The sequence below is a fragment of the Sesamum indicum genome, linkage group LG8, assembly GCF_026168435.1.
Source record: "Sesamum indicum cultivar Baizhima isolate 11 linkage group LG8, ASM2616843v1, whole genome shotgun sequence".
Classification (NCBI taxonomy): Eukaryota; Viridiplantae; Streptophyta; class Magnoliopsida; order Lamiales; family Pedaliaceae; genus Sesamum; species Sesamum indicum.
In genome coordinates this window covers 13770984-13783457 of record NC_142664.1, presented here as the reverse complement: position 1 = coordinate 13783457, position 12474 = coordinate 13770984, and positions in this window count along the sequence as shown.

Here is a 12474-nt window from a genome sequence, read left to right as displayed (position 1 = left end):
ATTTTGAACGTTCTCATAATTCCACGAAACTTGACCGAAACGTAGGTCTAGACCCATGCATTTGTGTGGTAAATTTGCTAAGCGTAATAATAACAACAAATTAATGCAAAAGGAAAAAGAACTTACTTTAATAAAACCGTGCAAAACAGCTAAATTTTGAATGTTCTCAGAATTCCACGAAACTGGAACCAAACGTAGGTCTAGTCCCATGCATTTGTGTAGTAAATTTGCTAAGCGTAACAATAACTACAAATTAGTGTAAAAGGGAAACAAACTTGCTTTAATAAAATCGTGCAAAACAGCTAAATATTGAACGTTCATTGAATTCCACGAAACTTAACCCAAACGTTGGTGTAGACCCATGTATTTGTGTGGTACATTTGCTAAGCGTAATGATAATTACAAGTTAGTGTAAAAACGGAAACGCACTTGCTTTAATAAACCGTGCAAAATAGCTAAATATTGAACGTTCATAGAATTTCACGAAATTTGACCCAAACATTGCTCTAGACCCATATATTTGTGTGAAAAATTTTCTAAGCGTAAGAATAAATACAAGATAGTGTAAACAGGAAATGAATTTTCTTTAATAATGCCATGAAAACAGCTAAATTTTGAACCTTCTCAGAATTCCCTGAAATTTGACCCAAATGTAGGTTTGAATTCATGCATTTGTGTGGTAAATTTGCAAAGGTTAATAATAACTACAAGTTAGTGTAAAAGGGAAAAGAACCGAGCAAAACAGCTAAATTTTGAACGTTCTCAGAATTCCACGAAACTTGACCGAAACGTAGGTCTAGACCCATGCATTTGTGTGGTAAATTTGCTAAGCGTAATAATAACAACAAGTTAATGCAAAAGGAAAAAGAACTTGCTTTAATAAAACCGTGCAAAACAGCTAAATTTTGAATGTTCTCAGAATTCCACGAAACTGGAACCAAACGTAGTTCTAGTCCCATGCATTTGTGTGGTAAATTTGCTAATCGTAACAATAACTATAAGTTAGTGTAAAAGGGAAACAAACTTGCTTTAATAAAATCGTGCAAAACAGCTAAATATTGAACGTTCATAGAATTCCACGAAACTTGACCCAAACGTTGGTGTAGACCCATGTATTTGTGTGGTACATTTGCTAAGCGTAATGATAATTACAAGTTAGTGTAAAAACGGAAACGCACTTGCTTTAATAAACCGTGCAAAATAGCTAAATATTGAACGTTCATAGAATTTCACGAAATTTGACCCAAACATTGGTCTAGACCCATATATTTGTGTGAAAAATTTTCTAAGCGTAAGGATAAATACAAGATAGTGTAAACAGGAAATGAATTTTCTTTAATAATGCCATGAAAACAGCTAAATTTTGAACCTTCTCAGAATTCCCTGAAATTTGACCCAAATGTAGGTTTGAATTCATGCATTTGTGTGGTAAATTTGCAAAGGTTAATAATAACTACAAGTTAGTGTAAAAGGGAAAAGAACTTGATTTAATAAACCGAGCAAAACAACTAAATTTTGAACGTTCTCATAATTCCACGAAACTTGACCGAAACGTAGGTCTAGACCCATGCATTTGTGTGGTAAATTTGCTAAGCGTAATAATAACAACAAGTTAATGCAAAAGGAAAAAGAACTTACTTTAATAAAACCGTGCAAAACAGCTAAATTTTGAATGTTCTCAGAATTCCACGAAACTGGAACCAAACGTAGGTCTAGTCCCATGCATTTGTGTAGTAAATTTGCTAAGCGTAACAATAACTACAAATTAGTGTAAAAGGGAAACAAACTTGCTTTAATAAAATCGTGCAAAACAGCTAAATATTGAACGTTCATTGAATTCCACGAAACTTAACCCAAACGTTGGTGTAGACCCATGTATTTGTGTGGTACATTTGCTAAGCGTAATGATAATTACAAGTTAGTGTAAAAACGGAAACGCACTTGCTTTAATAAACCGTGCAAAATAGCTAAATATTGAACGTTCATAGAATTTCACGAAATTTGACCCAAACATTGCTCTAGACCCATATATTTGTGTGAAAAATTTTCTAAGCGTAAGAATAAATACAAGATAGTGTAAACAGGAAATGAATTTTCTTTAATAATGCCATGAAAACAGCTAAATTTTGAACCTTCTCAGAATTCCCTGAAATTTGACCCAAATGTAGGTTTGAATTCATGCATTTGTGTGGTAAATTTGCAAAGGTTAATAATAACTACAAGTTAGTGTAAAAGGGAAAAGAACCGAGCAAAACAGCTAAATTTTGAACGTTCTCAGAATTCCACGAAACTTGACCGAAACGTAGGTCTAGACCCATGCATTTGTGTGGTAAATTTGCTAAGCGTAATAATAACAACAAGTTAATGTAAAAGGAAAAAGAACTTGCACTAATAAAACCGTGCAGAACAGCTAAATTTTGAATGTTCTCAGAATTCCACGAAACTGGAACCAAACGTAGGTCTAGTCCCATGCATTTGTGTGGTAAATTTGCTAAGCGTAACAATAACTACAAATTAGTGTAAAAGGGAAACAAACTTGCTTTAATAAAATCGTGCAAAACAGCTAAATATTGAACGTTCATTGAATTCCACGAAACTTAACCCAAACGTTGGTGTAGACCCATGTATTTGTGTGGTACATTTGCTAAGCGTAATGATAATTACAAGTTAGTGTAAAAACGGAAACGCACTTGCTTTAATAAACCGTGCAAAATAGCTAAATATTGAACGTTCATAGAATTTCACGAAATTTGACCCAAACATTGCTCTAGACCCATATATTTGTGTGAAAAATTTTCTAAGCGTAAGGATAAATACAAGATAGTGTAAACAGGAAATGAATTTTCTTTAATAATGCCATGAAAACAGCTAAATTTTGAACCTTCTCAGAATTCCCTGAAATTTGACCCAAATGTAGGTTTGAATTCATGCATTTGTGTGGTAAATTTGCAAAGGTTAATAATAACTACAAGTTAGTGTAAAAGGGAAAAGAACTTGATTTAATAAACCGAGCAAAACAACTAAATTTTGAACGTTCTCATAATTCCACGAAACTTGACCGAAACGTAGGTCTAGACCCATGCATTTGTGTGGTAAATTTGCTAAGCGTAATAATAACAACAAGTTAATGCAAAAGGAAAAAGAACTTACTTTAATAAAACCGTGCAAAACAGCTAAATTTTGAATGTTCTCAGAATTCCACGAAACTGGAACCAAACGTAGGTCTAGTCCCATGCATTTGTGTAGTAAATTTGCTAAGCGTAACAATAACTACAAATTAGTGTAAAAGGGAAACAAACTTGCTTTAATAAAATCGTGCAAAACAGCTAAATATTGAACGTTCATTGAATTCCACGAAACTTAACCCAAACGTTGGTGTAGACCCATGTATTTGTGTGGTACATTTGCTAAGCGTAATGATAATTACAAGTTAGTGTAAAAACGGAAACGCACTTGCTTTAATAAACCGTGCAAAATAGCTAAATATTGAACGTTCATAGAATTTCACGAAATTTGACCCAAACATTGCTCTAGACCCATATATTTGTGTGAAAAATTTTCTAAGCGTAAGAATAAATACAAGATAGTGTAAACAGGAAATGAATTTTCTTTAATAATGCCATGAAAACAGCTAAATTTTGAACCTTCTCAGAATTCCCTGAAATTTGACCCAAATGTAGGTTTGAATTCATGCATTTGTGTGGTAAATTTGCAAAGGTTAATAATAACTACAAGTTAGTGTAAAAGGGAAAAGAACCGAGCAAAACAGCTAAATTTTGAACGTTCTCAGAATTCCACGAAACTTGACCGAAACGTAGGTCTAGACCCATGCATTTGTGTGGTAAATTTGCTAAGCGTAATAATAACAAGTTAATGCAAAAGGAAAAAGAACTTGCTTTAATAAAACCGTGCAAAACAGCTAAATTTTGAATGTTCTCAGAATTCCACGAAACTGGAACCAAACGTAGTTCTAGTCCCATGCATTTGTGTGGTAAATTTGCTAATCGTAACAATAACTATAAGTTAGTGTAAAAGGGAAACAAACTTGCTTTAATAAAATCGTGCAAAATAGCTAAATATTGAACGTTCATAGAATTCCACGAAACTTGACCCAAACGTTGGTGTAGACCCATGTATTTGTGTGGTACATTTGCTAAGCGTAATGATAATTACAAGTTAGTGTAAAAACGGAACCGAACTTGCTTTAATAAACCGTGCAAAATAGCTAAATATTGAACGTTCATAGAATTACACGAAACATGACCCAAACATTGGTCTAGACCCATATATTTGTGTGAAAAATTTTCTAAGCGTAAGAATAACTACAAGATAGTGTAAACAGGAAAGGAATTTTCTTTAATAATGCCATGCAAAACAGCTAAATTTTGAACCTTCTCAGAATTCCCTGAAATTTGACCCAAATGTATGTTTGAATTCATGCATTTGTGTGGTAAATTTGCAAAGGTTAATAATAACTACAAGTTAGTGTAAAAGGAAAAAGAACTTGCTTTAATAAAACCGAGCAAAACAGCTAAATTTTGAACGTTCTCAGAATTCCACGAAACTTGACCGAAACGTAGGTCTAGACCCATGCATTTGTGTGCTAAATTTGCTAAGCGTAATAATAACAACAAGTTAATGTAAAAGGAAAAAGAACTTGCTCTAATAAAACCGTGCAGAACAGCTAAATTTTGAATGTTCTCAGAATTCCACGAAACTGGAACCAAACGTAGGTCTAGTCCCATGCATTTGTGTGGTAAATTTGCTAAGCGTAACAATAACTACAAATTAGTGTAAAAGGGAAACAAACTTGTTTTAATAAAATCGTGCAAAACAGCTAAATATTGAACGTTCATTGAATTCCATGAAACTTAACCCAAACGTTGGTGTAGACCCATGTATTTGTGTGGTACATTTGCTAAGCGTAATGATAATTACAAGTTAGTGTAAAAACGGAAACGCACTTGCTTTAATAAACCGTGCAAAATAGCTAAATATTGAACGTTCATAGAATTTCACGAAATTTGACCCAAACATTGCTCTAGACCCATATATTTGTGTGAAAAATTTTCTAAGCGTAAGGATAAATACAAGATAGTGTAAACAGGAAATGAATTTTCTTTAATAATGCCATGAAAACAGCTAAATTTTGAACCTTCTCAGAATTCCCTGAAATTTGACCCAAATGTAGGTTTGAATTCATGCATTTGTGTGGTAAATTTGCAAAGGTTAATAATAACTACAAGTTAGTGTAAAAGGGAAAAGAACTTGATTTAATAAACCGAGCAAAACAACTAAATTTTGAACGTTCTCATAATTCCACGAAACTTGACCGAAACGTAGGTCTAGACCCATGCATTTGTGTGGTAAATTTGCTAAGCGTAATAATAACAACAAGTTAATGCAAAAGGAAAAAGAACTTACTTTAATAAAACCGTGCAAAACAGCTAAATTTTGAATGTTCTCAGAATTCCACGAAACTGGTACCAAACGTAGGTCTAGTCCCATGCATTTGTGTAGTAAATTTGCTAAGCGTAACAATAACTACAAATTAGTGTAAAAGGGAAACAAACTTGCTTTAATAAAATCGTGCAAAACAGCTAAATATTGAACGTTCATTGAATTCCACGAAACTTAACCCAAACGTTGGTGTAGACCCATGTATTTGTGTGGTACATTTGCTAAGCGTAATGATAATTACAAGTTAGTGTAAAAACGGAAACGCACTTGCTTTAATAAACCGTGCAAAATAGCTAAATATTGAACGTTCATAGAATTTCACGAAATTTGACCCAAACATTGCTCTAGACCCATATATTTGTGTGAAAAATTTTCTAAGCGTAAGAATAAATACAAGATAGTGTAAACAGGAAATGAATTTTCTTTAATAATGCCATGAAAACAGCTAAATTTTGAACCTTCTCAGAATTCCCTGAAATTTGACCCAAATGTAGGTTTGAATTCATGCATTTGTGTGGTAAATTTGCAAAGGTTAATAATAACTACAAGTTAGTGTAAAAGGGAAAAGAACCGAGCAAAACAGCTAAATTTTGAACGTTCTCAGAATTCCACGAAACTTGACCGAAACGTAGGTCTAGACCCATGCATTTGTGTGGTAAATTTGCTAAGCGTAATAATAACAACAAGTTAATGCAAAAGGAAAAAGAACTTGCTTTAATAAAACCGTGCAAAACAGCTAAATTTTGAATGTTCTCAGAATTCCACGAAACTGGAACCAAACGTAGTTCTAGTCCCATGCATTTGTGTGGTAAATTTGCTAATCGTAACAATAACTATAAGTTAGTGTAAAAGGGAAACAAACTTGCTTTAATAAAATCGTGCAAAACAGCTAAATATTGAACGTTCATAGAATTCCACGAAACTTGACCCAAACGTTGGTGTAGACCCATGTATTTGTGTGGTACATTTGCTAAGCGTAATGATAATTACAAGTTAGTGTAAAAACGGAAACGCACTTGCTTTAATAAACCGTGCAAAATAGCTAAATATTGAACGTTCATAGAATTTCACGAAATTTGACCCAAACATTGGTCTAGACCCATATATTTGTGTGAAAAATTTTCTAAGCGTAAGGATAAATACAAGATAGTGTAAACAGGAAATGAATTTTCTTTAATAATGCCATGAAAACAGCTAAATTTTGAACCTTCTCAGAATTCCCTGAAATTTGACCCAAATGTAGGTTTGAATTCATGCATTTGTGTGGTAAATTTGCAAAGGTTAATAATAACTACAAGTTAGTGTAAAAGGGAAAAGAACTTGATTTAATAAACCGAGCAAAACAACTAAATTTTGAACGTTCTCATAATTCCACGAAACTTGACCGAAACGTAGGTCTAGACCCAAGCATTTGTGTGGTAAATTTGCTAAGCGTAATAATAACAACAAGTTAATGCAAAAGGAAAAAGAACTTACTTTAATAAAACCGTGCAAAACAGCTAAATTTTGAATGTTCTCAGAATTCCACGAAACTGGAACCAAACGTAGGTCTAGTCCCATGCATTTGTGTAGTAAATTTGCTAAGCGTAACAATAACTACAAATTAGTGTAAAAGGGAAACAAACTTGCTTTAATAAAATCGTGCAAAACAGCTAAATATTGAACGTTCATTGAATTCCACGAAACTTAACCCAAACGTTGGTGTAGACCCATGTATTTGTGTGGTACATTTGCTAAGCGTAATGATAATTACAAGTTAGTGTAAAAACGGAAACGCACTTGCTTTAATAAACCGTGCAAAATAGCTAAATATTGAACGTTCATAGAATTTCACGAAATTTGACCCAAACATTGCTCTAGACCCATATATTTGTGTGAAAAATTTTCTAAGCGTAAGAATAAATACAAGATAGTGTAAACAGGAAATGAATTTTCTTTAATAATGCCATGAAAACAGCTAAATTTTGAACCTTCTCAGAATTCCCTGAAATTTGACCCAAATGTAGGTTTGAATTCATGCATTTGTGTGGTAAATTTGCAAAGGTTAATAATAACTACAAGTTAGTGTAAAAGGGAAAAGAACCGAGCAAAACAGCTAAATTTTGAACGTTCTCAGAATTCCACGAAACTTGACCGAAACGTAGGTCTAGACCCATGCATTTGTGTGGTAAATTTGCTAAGCGTAATAATAACAACAAGTTAATGTAAAAGGAAAAAGAACTTGCTCTAATAAAACCGTGCAGAACAGCTAAATTTTGAATGTTCTCAGAATTCCACGAAACTGGAACCAAACGTAGGTCTAGTCCCATGCATTTGTGTGGTAAATTTGCTAAGCGTAACAATAACTACAAATTAGTGTAAAAGGGAAACAAACTTGCTTTAATAAAATCGTGCAAAACAGCTAAATATTGAACGTTCATTGAATTCCACGAAACTTAACCCAAACGTTGGTGTAGACCCATGTATTTGTGTGGTACATTTGCTAAGCGTAATGATAATTACAAGTTAGTGTAAAAACGGAAACGCACTTGCTTTAATAAACCGTGCAAAATAGCTAAATATTGAACGTTCATAGAATTTCACGAAATTTGACCCAAACATTGCTCTAGACCCATATATTTGTGTGAAAAATTTTCTAAGCGTAAGGATAAATACAAGATAGTGTAAACAGGAAATGAATTTTCTTTAATAATGCCATGAAAACAGCTAAATTTTGAACCTTCTCAGAATTCCCTGAAATTTGACCCAAATGTAGGTTTGAATTCATGCATTTGTGTGGTAAATTTGCAAAGGTTAATAATAACTACAAGTTAGTGTAAAAGGGAAAAGAACTTGATTTAATAAACCGAGCAAAACAACTAAATTTTGAACGTTCTCATAATTCCACGAAACTTGACCGAAACGTAGGTCTAGACCCATGCATTTGTGTGGTAAATTTGCTAAGCGTAATAATAACAACAAGTTAATGCAAAAGGAAAAAGAACTTACTTTAATAAAACCGTGCAAAACAGCTAAATTTTGAATGTTCTCAGAATTCCACGAAACTGGAACCAAACGTAGGTCTAGTCCCATGCATTTGTGTAGTAAATTTGCTAAGCGTAACAATAACTACAAATTAGTGTAAAAGGGAAACAAACTTGCTTTAATAAAATCGTGCAAAACAGCTAAATATTGAACGTTCATTGAATTCCACGAAACTTAACCCAAACGTTGGTGTAGACCCATGTATTTGTGTGGTACATTTGCTAAGCGTAATGATAATTACAAGTTAGTGTAAAAACGGAAACGCACTTGCTTTAATAAACCGTGCAAAATAGCTAAATATTGAACGTTCATAGAATTTCACGAAATTTGACCCAAACATTGCTCTAGACCCATATATTTGTGTGAAAAATTTTCTAAGCGTAAGAATAAATACAAGATAGTGTAAACAGGAAATGAATTTTCTTTAATAATGCCATGAAAACAGCTAAATTTTGAACCTTCTCAGAATTCCCTGAAATTTGACCCAAATGTAGGTTTGAATTCATGCATTTGTGTGGTAAATTTGCAAAGGTTAATAATAACTACAAGTTAGTGTAAAAGGGAAAAGAACCGAGCAAAACAGCTAAATTTTGAACGTTCTCAGAATTCCACGAAACTTGACCGAAACGTAGGTCTAGACCCATGCATTTGTGTGGTAAATTTGCTAAGCGTAATAATAACAACAAGTTAATGCAAAAGGAAAAAGAACTTGCTTTAATAAAACCGTGCAAAACAGCTAAATTTTGAATGTTCTCAGAATTCCACGAAACTGGAACCAAACGTAGTTCTAGTCCCATGCATTTGTGTGGTAAATTTGCTAATCGTAACAATAACTATAAGTTAGTGTAAAAGGGAAACAAACTTGCTTTAATAAAATCGTGCAAAACAGCTAAATATTGAACGTTCATAGAATTCCACGAAACTTGACCCAAACGTTGGTGTAGACCCATGTATTTGTGTGGTACATTTGCTAAGCGTAATGATAATTACAAGTTAGTGTAAAAACGGAAACGCACTTGCTTTAATAAACCGTGCAAAATAGCTAAATATTGAACGTTCATAGAATTTCACGAAATTTGACCCAAACATTGGTCTAGACCCATATATTTGTGTGAAAAATTTTCTAAGCGTAAGGATAAATACAAGATAGTGTAAACAGGAAATGAATTTTCTTTAATAATGCCATGAAAACAGCTAAATTTTGAACCTTCTCAGAATTCCCTGAAATTTGACCCAAATGTAGGTTTGAATTCATGCATTTGTGTGGTAAATTTGCAAAGGTTAATAATAACTACAAGTTAGTGTAAAAGGGAAAAGAACTTGATTTAATAAACCGAGCAAAACAACTAAATTTTGAACGTTCTCATAATTCCACGAAACTTGACCGAAACGTAGGTCTAGACCCATGCATTTGTGTGGTAAATTTGCTAAGCGTAATAATAACAACAAGTTAATGCAAAAGGAAAAAGAACTTACTTTAATAAAACCGTGCAAAACAGCTAAATTTTGAATGTTCTCAGAATTCCACGAAACTGGAACCAAACGTAGGTCTAGTCCCATGCATTTGTGTAGTAAATTTGCTAAGCGTAACAATAACTACAAATTAGTGTAAAAGGGAAACAAACTTGCTTTAATAAAATCGTGCAAAACAGCTAAATATTGAACGTTCATTGAATTCCACGAAACTTAACCCAAACGTTGGTGTAGACCCATGTATTTGTGTGGTACATTTGCTAAGCGTAATGATAATTACAAGTTAGTGTTAAAACGGAAACGCACTTGCTTTAATAAACCGTGCAAAATAGCTAAATATTGAACGTTCATAGAATTTCACGAAATTTGACCCAAACATTGCTCTAGACCCATATATTTGTGTGAAAAATTTTCTAAGCGTAAGAATAAATACAAGATAGTGTAAACAGGAAATGAATTTTCTTTAATAATGCCATGAAAACAGCTAAATTTTGAACCTTCTCAGAATTCCCTGAAATTTGACCCAAATGTAGGTTTGAATTCATGCATTTGTGTGGTAAATTTGCAAAGGTTAATAATAACTACAAGTTAGTGTAAAAGGGAAAAGAACCGAGCAAAACAGCTAAATTTTGAACGTTCTCAGAATTCCACGAAACTTGACCGAAACGTAGGTCTAGACCCATGCATTTGTGTGGTAAATTTGCTAAGCGTAATAATAACAACAAGTTAATGTAAAAGGAAAAAGAACTTGCTCTAATAAAACCGTGCAGAACAGCTAAATTTTGAATGTTCTCAGAATTCCACGAAACTGGAACCAAACGTAGGTCTAGTCCCATGCATTTGTGTGGTAAATTTGCTAAGCGTAACAATAACTACAAATTAGTGTAAAAGGGAAACAAACTTGCTTTAATAAAATCGTGCAAAACAGCTAAATATTGAACGTTCATTGAATTCCACGAAACTTAACCCAAACGTTGGTGTAGACCCATGTATTTGTGTGGTACATTTGCTAAGCGTAATGATAATTACAAGTTAGTGTAAAAACGGAAACGCACTTGCTTTAATAAACCGTGCAAAATAGCTAAATATTGAACGTTCATAGAATTTCACGAAATTTGACCCAAACATTGCTCTAGACCCATATATTTGTGTGAAAAATTTTCTAAGCGTAAGGATAAATACAAGATAGTGTAAACAGGAAATGAATTTTCTTTAATAATGCCATGAAAACAGCTAAATTTTGAACCTTCTCAGAATTCCCTGAAATTTGACCCAAATGTAGGTTTGAATTCATGCATTTGTGTGGTAAATTTGCAAAGGTTAATAATAACTACAAGTTAGTGTAAAAGGGAAAAGAACTTGATTTAATAAACCGAGCAAAACAACTAAATTTTGAACGTTCTCATAATTCCACGAAACTTGACCGAAACGTAGGTCTAGACCCATGCATTTGTGTGGTAAATTTGCTAAGCGTAATAATAACAACAAGTTAATGCAAAAGGAAAAAGAACTTACTTTAATAAAACCGTGCAAAACAGCTAAATTTTGAATGTTCTCAGAATTCCACGAAACTGGAACCAAACGTAGGTCTAGTCCCATGCATTTGTGTAGTAAATTTGCTAAGCGTAACAATAACTACAAATTAGTGTAAAAGGGAAACAAACTTGCTTTAATAAAATCGTGCAAAACAGCTAAATATTGAACGTTCATTGAATTCCACGAAACTTAACCCAAACGTTGGTGTAGACCCATGTATTTGTGTGGTAAATGCTAAGCGTAATGATAATTACAAGTTAGTGTAAAAACGGAAACGCACTTGCTTTAATAAACCGTGCAAAATAGCTAAATATTGAACGTTCATAGAATTTCACGAAATTTGACCCAAACATTGCTCTAGACCCATATATTTGTGTGAAAAATTTTCTAAGCGTAAGAATAAATACAAGATAGTGTAAACAGGAAATGAATTTTCTTTAATAATGCCATGAAAACAGCTAAATTTTGAACCTTCTCAGAATTCCCTGAAATTTGACCCAAATGTAGGTTTGAATTCATGCATTTGTGTGGTAAATTTGCAAAGGTTAATAATAACTACAAGTTAGTGTAAAAGGGAAAAGAACCGAGCAAAACAGCTAAATTTTGAACGTTCTCAGAATTCCACGAAACTTGACCGAAACGTAGGTCTAGACCCATGCATTTGTGTGGTAAATTTGCTAAGCGTAATAATAACAAGTTAATGCAAAAGGAAAAAGAACTTGCTTTAATAAACCGTGCAAAACAGCTAAATTTTGAATGTTCTCAGAATTCCACGAAACTGGAACCAAACGTAGTTCTAGTCCCATGCATTTGTGTGGTAAATTTGCTAATCGTAACAATAACTATAAGTTAGTGTAAAAGGGAAACAAACTTGCTTTAATAAAATCGTGCAAAATAGCTAAATATTGAACGTTCATAGAATTCCACGAAACTTGACCCAAACGTTGGTGTAGACCCATGTATTTGTGTGGTACATTTGCT